Raw genomic sequence first — 13,129 nt, 5'->3', positions numbered from 1 at the left:
ATGGTGGAGAGCTTGACACCAAATTCGGAGACTAGCTGGGCCCGATCGTGCTCACCGGTGGCCAACTAGTCACACCCCCCTAAAGAGCATTAGGAGCATAGTGACCTCTGGCAGGAGGAGACATCAGTATGTCTCACCCATCACACCCCCCTGGACTTTTCCCTATTTATAAAAGTGTCCGCCAAACTTCTCATTCTCTTCAACTGTGCCCTTATACCATTTCATAGGCCTACGGCTTGGCTGGGTTGGCCAATCCTCGAGGGATAACGGGCTGTCCCCCTTACATTCTCCCCCACTTAGACAATCGATGTCCTCATCGATTTGCCGCGAACACCTCCTATTGAATAAAGCTCTCCATGTTAGTCACTATGTTGAACAAAGCTCTCCCAAATGTGCCTCTTCATGTTATTCATCATGTTGAACAAAGCTCTCCCCAAACATCTTGTGCCTCTTCAAATCTTTCGTTGTGTCTGGTTCCCACATATTGATCTCACGATTCCCTTATGTATCTTTATGTGAACTTGTATATGTCTTTCATACTCCTTCTAGGATTATGGCATGGTTGCCCCACTCGGTCAATGATGGAATGGCTGCCCCGCTTGATTAATAATGACATTACCATTTTCTTCCTTGTGATATTCTCTCCCACTTAGACAGTCGATGACCCTATCGACTACCGCTGTTGCTACTGTGGCATTGCCTTCTAGCGAGTTCTCACTATAATGGATCTGTTCAATCATCTGCATACTCCCCCACTTAATTCTTCACATCTCATGTTGTGATGGTTCTTCCGATGCTTCATTTCTCCGTATTGTGATTAATATGCCTCCGCATGAATTTCATTGGGCCTTCGCTAAGTCATTCTTGTGGCTTTGCCTTATGATCGCACCATCGTAAGTACCTCGCAAAATAATCACAATATAAAACAATAGCGTTATACATGAACTCAAGCATAAGGAAGTAATAGTATTCCATTTCGGAGCTATGCTATAACATTATAGTTGCCAATAAGGAACAACATAGTCATCATGCCAATGAATATAGAAACTTACACATTACCGATTTCGGGTATCACCCCGTTCCTCTCTGGAACTCGCATTATACTCGTGGGACTCATTGCTCATGTTAGTTTTGCCCTCCTTTCCTACTGCACACCCATTGTTTGTATACCCATCTCTTGATGCTACCGCTTATCGATGATAAATAATTCTCGGCTACCAATGGCTTCTGCTCGCCTCATTCTCCTTCTGTTTGGTTTTGATTCACCTTGGGCACCACCAAGTGAGTTTTGCATTTATGTTCTCTTGCGGTCTCCACCTTTTGCTACTTCTCATCTTCCACTTGGAATGTGGTTGACATCTCAATGGGCTACCATATTGCTCATGATTGCACTCTCCACCTGCAAAATTTCCACAAAATTGCCTCGAGGGACTTCCCTTATCCCGCATGCTTCTCATTTTAGTTTCCTCGGTGAAAAACACATATACAAGACTGCCACAGTCATCAAGCTCATCTCGTTATCGCAATCTAAATGCTTGGCTATCACAATTGCTTAGATTTCCCACAAATGTTTAGAACTCTATTTGACACCACTATCGTCACAATGGTGATCCCAAGATCATTCGTTTGCCCATAACTCAATGTCACTTGACAAGTGCTTCATCATCTCTATGTATTCTCACTTCATAGGTATTCAAGGTGGCCTCAAGCTCTATTGGCACACCCAATACATCAGGGAGTCATTACCCTCTCCTCAAAAGACTATATCTAATGAGGCGTGCAGCCCTCCCACACGTGGTATTTCCACTTTTATCACAATGTGGCTCTGAACAGCACCATCTAGCATTTTAACATTGTTTGGGCAAGCTTTTCTCATGTAAGCTGCCACCATCAGTATTATGACCTAGTTACCAGTACTAGGCATCCGAAACTTTTTGAGTTTCATGGGGACATTCGGGCTACCGTTTGCCAATGCAGCTTAATAGTGCTTACATGCACAATTGGGCCTCCGCCCTTTCTCGTGCTACCACAAGCCAACTTGTTACCCTCGAAATTGGACCTTGGGTTTTATACCCTTTCTAGGCTTATCGTAAGCCAATTCAATTTCTACGCAATATGATTTAGGATCCACCTGTCCCTTTTTCGAATTTATCTCATAGCTGATTTTGCTTCAGCCACTCATAGCATCTATCGCTTCGTAATTAAGTGGGATTCAACAGAATCCACACATAATCTGAACTTGCCATCAATGGCATTTCAAGGACCGTCTCGCCTCAAGTTGCACTCTAGCAACAATTTCACTTTCTATGTTATCCATAGAATAGCAACATTCTTTATTTAAGGGACTCAATACATTTCTCACCCTTCATTTGAAGGTTATAGTAGCCAACCGCAATGGCATTCTCCAAGGAGAAAACAACCGTCTCCATACCGATTAGGGTATTCCAACCCATAATTCCGAAGGTTCTCATAACCATTAGCTATCTCGAATTTCCCATCTCTTTACCCGCACAAAATACTTTATCGGCTTAGCAATCCGTTAAGGTATTTTGAAGGCTTTCATAGCCAATAAGTAGCTCCCGAATTCCAAGTTGTACCCCAACCAGGGTAAGACACCATATCAATGAGATACGCCAACAGTTTCGTAACTCTTGGGGATAGCACACCCCATATGTCGAAAGACTTCCACGGTCTATTAACAATTCGTAGCCGTCTTATCAATCCTTGGGGCTCACTCGTCCCCAACATCTCGAAGACTTTCACAGTCTTTTAAGCAATCCCGAGTATTGGATCTCATCACCCGACAAGGGTCATTCACCATCTCAATGGCTTTAGGGCTACCAGTTGCCCCATATTTTCTAATGTTTTCTCAATATCGATCGCCTCATTTTTATCCGACCAAAGTCTCAAATGATGTTACTTGCTTGGCAAATGTCATTTGCCAACTTCGCACACCGTTTTGCCCACGTTAGCATCCTTTGCATTGAGGAGCCCCAATTGGTGTACTGCACTCGCATACCACCTCTTCAGGGCTCAACAACATCAAGAATACTCATTTGCCCAACATATCACTTATACGTTGTGCATGCCACAATATGTTTCTAACAAGGACATCATGCCCTTCCCCCATTTCGGGGTTACATACTCCGCTCACCCTTTCTCAAGGTGAACACACGGTTAGCTTCCATCGCTTTATTTAACAACTATCGCATTCTATCGTTTCTCATTATTTTCATATCTTGTGCGCATCACACAACTGAAGGTTTCTCAAGGAAGGCATGGATCATTATCCATCAAGAGCACTGACCTTGCTCTGATACCAACTGTCACGGGGCCACTTCTTAGCTCGGACAGTAGTCCCGTGCGGCGCCTAGACTTCCACCCAATCTAGGCCAGCCTACTCGTATTCAAGGGTCTTTCCCCCTTATAAAGGATCTCAAGTGTTCTTATCGAGGGTCTTTCAAGTATCTAGCCCGATCATCGAGCATTGATATTCCTTGTAGCACGATGTCGCCCTTCATCGTGTACATCCACAAGCATCATCCGAAAGCCTAGCAACACGCATCGTCCGAAAGCAAGGCAACAAGCAACATCCGACCGTATGGCTGAACCCAAAGCCAATCTATAATATTTGTTCCCCTTTACCGAGTAGCATCATTGGCCCGTATACCGAGCAGCATCGTCGGCCTTATATAGAAACCTCGGGCCTAGGAGAGACGCGCACTACAAGCCCCTCAGCCTTGTAGTGTCCATGAAGCTCCTTCTTCATGGAGACACTGAGCTCCTATCTCTCGAGAGCCCGATGCCCGCCGCCTAGTACAATGAGTACGTAGGGAGCTCACTTAGAGTCACGCCCTTGCGCCAGTGACCCCGGGGATGGTGGAGAGCTTGACACCAAATTCGGAGACTAGCTGGGCCCGATCGTGCTCACCGGTGGCCAACTAGTCACACCCCCCTAAAGAGCATTAGGAGCATAGTGACCTCTGGCAGGAGGAGACATCAGTATGTCTCACCCATCACACCCCCCTGGACTTTTCCCTATTTATAAAAGTGTCCGCCAAACTTCTCATCCTCTTCAACTGTGCCCTTATACCATCTCATAGGCCTACGACTTGGCTGGGTTGGCCAATCCTCGAGGGATAACGGGCTGTCCCCCTTACACCCAGGAGGCTAACACTGAGAAAAAGAATTGTAGGAAAGATAACAATTACCATTCAAAATAAAAAATTTAGCTGAGTGAAATTCAAAGTTGAGAAGAAAATCAAGTCTCTCAAACACAAAAAAATCCAACCTTTTTCTTCTCTTCTTTTCCAAATTCCTAGCAAGAAATCTCCACACTTTAAAAAAAATAAACAAATAAACAAAAATCCTTGGCGGTTAACTGCAATTACCGGGTTATCGAGATTTCCGCAAGTTGAAAAGTTGAAGGGCTGATTGACCTTGAATAGGAGCAGGCCATGACCTGCCTTCAATGCGTTTGATCCCATAAATTAACCCCTTGTTTGAAGTGTATGGAATGATAATACTATTTATTTGTGAAGATTTTTTTTTACCTTAAATTTGTTTGTGAAGATTGCTAATGTATGACGGTGGTTTTAAATTGCAAAGCGATGATTATTTTAGGACATGTTTTTAAACTATTAAATTGGTGATTTTAAATAATTTAAAATTTTTATACTTTTTAATTTTATATTTATATAATTTATAAAATTTCAACTACACTTTATTCTTTTTATTTATAAGATGTTCCTTATTCCTTATCATTTTTATCTCTTTTTGACAAAAAATTTTTGGTCTATTACATACGTCAGTCTATCATCTCTCACATCACAAATTCTCTGCAACACCTTCTCAAGTTTTTGTAAGTCTACAATTACGCTTCAATACCTCTCTTCACTGTTGCTCTAACCACTAATTTTGGGTGTGATTATAGTCCAAATTCATCGCAATAGTGAGTTTTTATTGATAATTATTCTTTTTTATTTTTATTTGATTATTATGTTTGGTTTTCTGATTCTTCTATTACTTAGTTGTAAAATCTATTTTCTTATTTTTCTTATTTGTTAATAAATGATTTCATTTTATATACCTATGTTATTTCATCTATTTTGCCAATTGGATAATTCAAACAGTGAAAGCAAAGTTTAAAATAACTTTTTATATATCTAAAATAATAGTAAATATATTTTAGTAATCTTTATATTTATTATATCTTACCATACCATTTAGCTAATTCTATATTATATTATCTTTTTAAACATATTAATAATAAAAATGATACAATATGATACTACCATATATTAATAAATCATGCAATACTCTATCCGAACAAGTGTAAAAGTGAAGCCCATGGTTGGTGCATGGTCAAGCAGGGGTTGGTGTAATTCCCATGCCTTCTTCTCCCTCCACTGCTGATGGCTGTCGAATCCACTAGAAATTTAATTAACTGAAATTACTAGTTGTGAAATATTTTCTGCAGTAAGTGGTAAATCCAGATCAAACCCTAGAGACTAAATTATTAAATTTCGTACACTTGTGTAATGGAAAAAGAAACAATGGTTGGGGGGGGGGGGTCATTCACAATCCAAAGAAAAAATCAAAAATCAAAAATTAAGATCTAAAATTAAATAAAAAAACTCTTAAATTAAACAAACTTCAGTCCAAGGTAATTCGCATTCCAATGTATTGATTCGATCATAGACAAAAGAAATACAATCATCTCTTATTGAATACTTAACGTAGATTTACTAAACAGCGAAGTAAACCCCTAACTTCCCTATACTCATCAATTTGAGCCCAACACTCTTATTGACTCTAATTATTAACTGAATTGGTATTAAGCAATCCTCATCAAATTAATAACTGCTTTAAGAATAGGAAGTAGTTAAGCTGAACAACAATTTATAAATCATAAATCATTTAATTCACCCTATTGTTTCCTTAGGTTATTATTGAAAACTGGGATCATAATCAATAAAACCTTATTACTACTCATGTTCAATCTTACACAATAATTATGAATTATGAAGATGAACTAGCAATTGATCAAATCAAATAATTAACTAATAAGTATTTTTAGCAAATCATTCAATAGATAAAAAATAATTAAATCAGAAAACAATAGATATTCAAAAAGACATAAATTAAATTAAGAACCTGATCTCACAAATCACACATAAGAACTTGAATCCCTTGAACTAAATTAAAAACTTAGCCACTCATGCTCATGGCTTACAGAAAAATAAAGGAAAAATAAATAAGAAATCTAAAAAAGAGAATGGAGAATGAAGGTGTTTTTGAGGTCGAGAGGCTGCTGAATGGTTATGTTTTAGCTGCTGCTCAAAGAAATATTTATAATCAAAAACCTAATCCCAAAGATAGGAACCAAACTAAGAAAAGTTTTGAAATTCAAAAGACAGATTTTCAACCTGCATTCACGTCTCTGAAATCAAGGCTGATTTTCAATAACTTCCTTTTTGAATCTGTCTCTGCCCTCTTCAGGAAAGTTGTAGCCCTATTTCTTAGCTTTCCAACGGGTACTCATTTGCCTAAATCCGAGGTCTACAGCCCAAGTTATGGCCCAAAAACCGAGACTAGTTCAGACAGATGGTCCAGCCCATAGTGACAACTTCATTGCCATTTGTTACAATTAAAATGGCATCATCTCGCGTCCAGCCCTTCATAGAAGTTGTAGAGGTAGCTCTTAAGGTTCAATTGGACTTGGTCTTACTTCATTTGAATGTCTGGAACTCCATATACAAAATAAATACTGAAATTGGTCGTGACACATTAAGTTTGGGCTTTTGCAATAGATCCATAGCTCATTTTGTCAACCTTGGAGACTGATTTAGGCTTTGGTCCCTCTTTATCATTTGTAATGCTCTATCTTAGCTTTTCAATGGATTAAACAGCACTCACTTTGGAGACCCACAACTTTAGAAACACCTGAAAAATATAGCAAAGGTCAAATGCTGAAAATTTCTCCATTTAACACAATTATTCCAACATTTAAAAATATGCCTAAATGATAAATATACTTTAATCAACTAAATTATGCATAAAAACACACTAGAAACACTAAATGTGATGGGAGTAAAATTAATAAATTATGCACTTATCAAATTTCCCCACACTTATTCCATGTTTGTCCTCAAGCATGACTTAAACTCTCAATCAACTCCACTTAGAAGTTCCTTAACTTCACCCTATCACAACATTCTCTAATAAAAGATTAAAAGTTTGAAAGAAGATCCAAGTAAGGTAATAACCATCACAACAAATTCCATTAACACCGTACCAACATATCAACAATTTTCCAACATAAAACAAAAGGATTGAAATCAATTAAGCTTACACAATTAAAGTTCCATAAAATTTTAAATCAATACACACCAAAATACAAGGCTAATTTATCAAGGCACAACAAGTATTGCTCTTTGCAAATCTTAGGGGTGATAGAAATGCCCTTTTTTTATATATATTTAAAATTGGTACTTCTCTCTTGTCACAACTACTTTTTTTTTTTTTAACCGTCACCTTCAGAAAAGTACCTTGCTCATATCCTAGCTAGCTTTTGGCCTGAAAATCGACATGGGGTTCATGAAGACCCCTGGTTACTTTGCTTAACTAGAATAGCGGAGCAATTTTCAAGTTCAGCCTTTTATTTCCCCTAATTTATGCATCTACATATTATAAAGTGCCCTGATAGATTAAACAAAGTTCTGAAATATGCATGACACTAGTTTAAAGCACACATAACTAATCATTTTACCATTAAATCAAGCCTAAATGATTTATGCAGAAAAAAAAAATTGCTCTATGGTATGGAGAAGAGGGAAAATTCATCATTAAAGTTACTATTACCTTGCCTAAAATTTCAAAAATTCAACCTAAATAGAAAAGTCATTTCAAGGACAAAGCACTTCTCTCATGGAGTTAATATAGAATCATGAATCAAGCTTATGAGAATAATTTTTTTTTTTTCAAAATTGCAGCAACAAATTTCTTCTCCCCCACACTTAAAACTTACATTGTCCCCAATGTAAGTCCCAAGTGCAAAAGAAAAGAAATAAAATAAGATAAGAGAAAGAAAATAAATCTGATTGTGGCTAACAAGCCACCCATGGGTTGCCTCCCAAGAAGCGCTTTTATTTATTGTTGTTAGCTCGACATGGCAAAGCTCCTTAATCCACTGAATACTCCTGAAACCCCTCATAAAATGGCTTGAGTTCATGACCGTTGACCTTGAACACTTTGTTAGTTCCTAAACTTTGAATTTTAACTGCACTATAAGGAAACACATTAGTAACAATAAAGGGTCCAATCCAACAAGAACGCAACTTACCAGGCATCAGCTTCAATATGGAATTATACAATAAAACTTTTTGCCCAATCACAAACTGCTTCCTTATTTTTTCATGGAATGCCTTTGTATTTTCTTTACAGATCCTAGAATTTTCATAAGCCTTAAGGCGAATTTCCTCTAATGTATGCAATTGTGATTTTCTTTCCACACCAGCAGTATCCAAATTCAAGTTACAATGTCTAACAGCCTTATATTCTAACTCATCCTCCATGCTTAACTCAAACACATCCTGCACAAATGTATCAACAACATCAATAGAAAAGACAGAATGATCATCAGCAGGATACTTCATAGCATCAAAGATATTAAATTTGATAGTCTCTCCATCAAACTCCATAATTAAGGTACCCTCATCCACATCAATTTTTGTCTTGGCAATTTTTAGGAAAGGTCTTCCAAACAAAATCAAAGCTGACTTTGATGAAAGAGCACTATCATCCATATCCAGAATGTAAAAATCTGCAGGAAAAATCAATTCTCTAACCTGTACCAACACATCTTTAACTACTCCCGATAGGTAAGCATTAGAATAATCAGCTAACTGAATAATGACACTAGTTTCTTTCAAAGGACCCAAATTTAAAGTTTGAAAAACTGAATTTGACATAATATTAATAGATGCTCTTAAATCTGTCATTACACTTTCAAATTTAGAATCACCTATTCTGCAGAGAATGGAAAACGAACCTGGATCCTTACACTTAGGGGGTAATTTTCGCTAAATTAATGCTAATACATTTTCCCCCACACTGATCTTCTCATTATTCCTCAAATTGAGCTTTATAGTGCATAATTCCTTAAGGAATTTAGCATACTTGGGAACTTGTTTGATCGCATCAAGTAATGATATATTCACCTCCACCTTTTTGAAAGTCTCCAAAATTTCTTTCTCTTGTTCTTCTTTCTTAGTCTTAGCCAACCTGCATGGGAATGGAGGAAGAACAAAATTATTAACCTTATTCAAGTTAGGTTCATTATTTACCTCAACTTCAGGAACTTTAGACTCTTTTGGCTCTTTTGCTCCTTGCTTTTTCTTTTTCATTGGCTCATGTGGAGTCTGGTTATCAACTTCTTTCCCACTCCGTAATAGTATAGCACTCGCATTTTCTCTGGGGTTCATGACTGTTTGTGATGGAAGCTTTCCAGAACCTTGAGCTTCCAGCTTACTCACAGATGAGGCTAACTGACCAATCTGCCTCTCTATGTTTTGAATGCTATTTGTGGTCTCCTGTCGAAACTGTTGTGTATTGTTAGCCAAAGCCTTAACAATTTTATCAAGTGGCATACCTTGATTTGAGGGAGGTGGAGGTAGAGGTGGTTGATTCACTTGTCTCTACTGTTAGTGTCAGTTTTGCACAGGTTGATTCCCATAACTCAGATTAGGATGATCTCGCCATCCTGGATTATAAGTATTGGAAAATGAATCATACCTGTGTTGTGGCTGTCTATAATTTCCTACTTCATTAACATGTTGCATTGATTCATCCTCTTGTAATGCAGGACACATGTCAGTAGCATGACCCGAACCCGAACAAATCCCACATACCTTAACAGTTTGCATTTTCCCTACAGCCAATTGCCTTACCAAAGAAGTTAAATCAGAAATCTATTTCTCAAGGTTAGATGTACTTACCTCATTAACCTTCATGGGTGTGTGATCCATTCTCATTCCAAATTGCTGAGAGTTTGCTACAATGTTAGCAATCAGCTTCCTTGCTTCTTCTAGTGTCTTGTCAACCAAAGCCCCTCCACTGGCAGCATCTATCATATTGTGGTCCATTGGTAGAAATCCCTCATAGAAATACTAAATCAACAGCTGCTAACTTATTTGATGATGAGATAGCTTGCACACAACTTCTTAAATCGTTCCTAATACTTATACAAGCTCTCTCCATTATACTGTCGGATGCCACAAATTTCTTTTCTTATATTGTCAACACAGGAAGCAGGAAAATACTTCTTCAAAAATATATGCTTCATCCCATTCCATGAGTTGACAGATTCGGAAGGAAGGTAATAAAACCAATCCTTAGTTGTGCCTTCCAGTGAGAAAGGGAAAGCTCGAAGCTTGATTTGATCCTCTGAAACTCCTTAAGGTTTCATGCTGGAACACACAACATGAAATTCTTTTAAATGCTTATGTGGATCCTCACCTGCAAGACCATGAAACTTAGGCAACTAATGGATTAGTCCTTATTCTAACTCAAAAGCAATATTTAAAGCAGAGTATTGAATACACAAAGGCTGTTGGTTTATATCAGAAGCAGCCAACTCTTTCAAAGTTCTAGCAGCCATGGTTTCATTTTTGGAATTTGAATCCAAATCCGAATACAAAATTAACTCCCTTGGAGATTAGACTCCTTCAGATGTACTCGGAATCTGCTTAGCCAATTTTCTTAACAGTTTAGCTATTTTTTCTACTTCTGGATCAAAGATCAACTCACCAGATTGAGAAGTTCTTGTCATAAGCAAAAAGAAATCAAAGTAAAAACAGAAAAATGCTTCAAAACCCTAGAAAACGATGGAATTTGGCCTCAAGAGGGTGGGGCCAAGGAATCCTACGGATTGATTAGTCTTGATCAAAGCGTCATTTTCTTCAAAATAGGTATGGGCCGCCCTCCAAATTCAACCAAACTTATTGATGAATAGTAACACCGTAATTTTTTTCCTTTTTTTTTCTTTTCGAAAACCTAAAAACAGCAACAACTCACAAACAAAATTAATAATAGAATATCCTAACACTAAAAACACGAAATCCAATAAATTTCAGTCCCCGATAACGACGCCAAAATTCTTGATGGCTGTCGAATCCACCAGAAATTTAATTAACTGAAATTACCAGTTGTGAAATATTTTCTGCAGTAAGTGGTAAATCTAGGTCGAACCCTAGAGACTGAATTATTAAATTTTGTACACTTGTGTAATGGAAAAAGAAACAAAGATTGAGGGAGGAGGGGTAATTCGCAATCCAAAGAAGAAATCAAAAATCTAAAATTAAGATCTAAAATTAAATAAGAAACTCTCAAATTAAACAAGAAACTCTCAAATTAAACAAACTTCAGTTCAAGGTAATTCGCATTCCAATGCATTGATTCGATCATAGACAAAAGAAATACAATTATCTCTTATTGAATACTTAACGTAGATTTACCAAACAGTGAGATAAACCCCTAACTTATCTATACTCATCAATTCGAGCCTAGCACTCTTATTGACTCTAATTATTAACTGAATTAGTATTAAGCAATCCTCATCAAATTAATAACTGCTTTAAGAATAAGAAGTAGTTAAGCTGAACAACAATTTATAAAGCATAAATCATTTAATTCACCCTATTGTTTCCTTAGGTTATTATCGAAAACTGGGATCATAATCAATAAAACCTAATTGCTACTTATGTTCAATCTTACACAACAATTACTGATTATGAAGATGAACTAGCAATTGATCAAATCAAACAATTAACTAATAGACCTTTTTAGCAAATCATTCAATAGATAAAAAATAAATAAATCAGAAAACAATAGATATTCAAAAAAACATAAACTAAATTAAGAACCTGGTCTCACAAATCATACATAAAAACTTGAATCCCTTGAACTGAATTAAAAACTTAGCCACTCATGTTCATGGCTTAGAGAAAAATAAAGGAAAAATAAATAAGAAATCTAAAAAAGAGAATGGAAAATGAAGGTGTTTTTGAGGTCGAGAGGCTGCTAAATGGTTATGATTTAGCTGTTGCTCAAAGAAATATTTATAATAAAAAACCTAATCCCAAAGATAGGAACCAAACTAGGAAAAGTTTTGAAATTCAAAAGACAAATTTTCAACCTGCATTCACGTCTTTGAAATCAAGGCCGATTTTCAGCGACTTCCTTTCTGAATCTGTCTCTGCCTTCTTCAGGAAAGTTATAGCCCTATTTCTTAGCTTTCCAACGATTACTCATTTGCCTAAATCTGAGGTCAACAGCCCAAGTTATGGCCCAAAAATCAAGACTGGTTCAGACAGATGGTCCAGCCCATAGTGATGAATTCAATGCCATTTTTCACAATTAAAATGGCCACATCTAGCGTCCAGCCCTTCATAGAAGTTGTAGAGGTAGCTAGGTAGCTCTTAAGGTTCAATTGGGCTTGGGCTTGCTTCATTTGGACGTCTGAAACTTCATATATAAAATAAATACTGAAACTGGTCATGACACATTAAGTCTAGGCTTTTGCAATAGATCCATAGCTCATTTTATCAACCTTGAATACTGATTTAGTGTTTCTAAAATTGTGGGTCTCCAAATTGAGTGTTGTTTAATTCATTGAAAAGATAAGATAGAGCACTACAAATGATAAAGAGGGACTAAAACCCCACAACTTTAGAAACACCTGAAAAATATAGCAAAAATCAAATACTGAAAATTTCTCCATTTAACCTATGTAGCACGGAAACGGAAACGCGGACACCGGGAAACGCGGAAACGGACACGGGGAAATGACATTTTAAAAAACATAGGAAACGGAAACGTGGGGGAAACGTGTAAATATAAAAATATAGGGGTATATTTATAAATAAATAAATAAATAATATATATATATATATATATATATATATATATATATATATATATATATCATGAAAGATGTTTAATAATAAATAAAGTTCAAATCAACATTTAAATTCAACTATAAAAATACATATTTAGAAGTTTCATACTTATAAGAAATAAATATCAACTACAACACATTCAAATGTTAAAAAAGAAAAGATAATAAAAT

This window comes from Hevea brasiliensis, chromosome 3 (genome assembly GCF_030052815.1).
Source record: "Hevea brasiliensis isolate MT/VB/25A 57/8 chromosome 3, ASM3005281v1, whole genome shotgun sequence".
NCBI lineage: Eukaryota > Viridiplantae > Streptophyta > Magnoliopsida > Malpighiales > Euphorbiaceae > Hevea > Hevea brasiliensis.
This window is presented reverse-complemented; position numbering follows the sequence as displayed.